At 36.5% G+C, this 1262-nt stretch overlaps 1 non-coding gene across 1 annotated transcript; it reads right to left on the reverse strand.

Moving 5' to 3' along the window:
- Positions 1 to 766: 766 nt before the first annotated feature.
- Positions 767 to 882, reverse strand: LOC111771690 (U8 small nucleolar RNA). The gene has a single exon (XR_002805617.1). It is a non-coding gene; the product is annotated as a U8 small nucleolar RNA (small nucleolar RNA).
- Positions 883 to 1262: the final 380 nt, after the last annotated feature.

The following is a 1262-nucleotide window of genomic DNA, read 5'->3' on the forward strand; positions in this document are numbered from 1 at the left end:
TTTCCTCTTTTAAGGCTGAATAATATTCCACTGTGTGTGTATATCTATATTTATATCTATACCACATTTTCTTTATCTATTTATCTTTGATGGACATTTGGGTTCTTTCCATAACTTAGCTGTTGTAAACAGTGCTGCAAGGAACATGAGAATGCAGATATTGCTCCTAGGTCTTGATTTCCATCCTTTTGAGTATGTACCCAGAAATGAGATTGCTAGATCATATGGCAGCTCTATTTTTAATTTTTTAAGGAAACTTCATACCGTTTTCTGTAGTGGCTGTACCATTTTACATTCCCACCAACAGTCTAGAAGAGTTCAGTTTCTCCACATCCTCGCCAACACTTAATTATCTTTTTTTGTTAAGGTTGGCACCTGAGCTAACATTTGTTGCCAATCTTCCTTTCTTCTTCTCCTCCTCCTCCTCCTCCTTCTTCTTCCCAAAGCCCCCCACTACATAGTTGTATATTCTAGTTGTATGTCCTTCTGGTTGTGCTGTGTGGGATGCTGCCTCAGCATGGCTTGATGAGCAGTGCTAGGTCTGCACCCAGGATCTGAACCAGGGAAACCCTGGGCCTCCAAAGCGGAGCGCACAAACTTAACCACTCAGCAACACACTGGCCCCTCTTTTTTTTTTTTTAATAATCATCCTAACTGATGTGAGGTGATAGCTCATTGTGGTTTTGATTTTCATTTCTCTGATGATTAGTGATATTGAGCATCTTTTCATGTACCTGTTGGCCATTTGAATGAGAGATCAGGGAGAATCAGAAGCAATCAAAGTGTTGTAAGTTTTGATTACACACAAACGTTAATCACATATCATCATGTTCCAATCTGCCCTCCAAAAAGAGGAACAGGTGAGGATTATCCTACCTATGTTTATGTGATAATTAATTGAACCATTCTCCTCCTAATGGACATAAAAATCACTTCCCATTTGTTGGTATGATTAACAGGACTGAAATCAACATCTTTGAACATGGAATCTTGGGTAAATATGCATGCTTTCTTATGGGAAAGACATAGCAAAGTGTAAATTTGATTAAAGTGGGCAAAGTGTGAAGACTGAAAATTTTTACAAATATTACTGAAATTCTGTTCCAAAAATGCCATACCAATTCATAGTCTCTCAGATTAATGTATGTGAATGCTTTATATTTTCATAGACCCCTTATTTTATCAGTCTTTTAAATTTTGGTCAAATTTTGGGATGAAAGATATTGTCTTATTATTACTTTAATTTTTATTTCCTTTTTTTT

Source organism: Equus caballus, chromosome X (assembly GCF_041296265.1).
Source record: "Equus caballus isolate H_3958 breed thoroughbred chromosome X, TB-T2T, whole genome shotgun sequence".
Taxonomy (NCBI): Eukaryota; Metazoa; Chordata; class Mammalia; order Perissodactyla; family Equidae; genus Equus; species Equus caballus.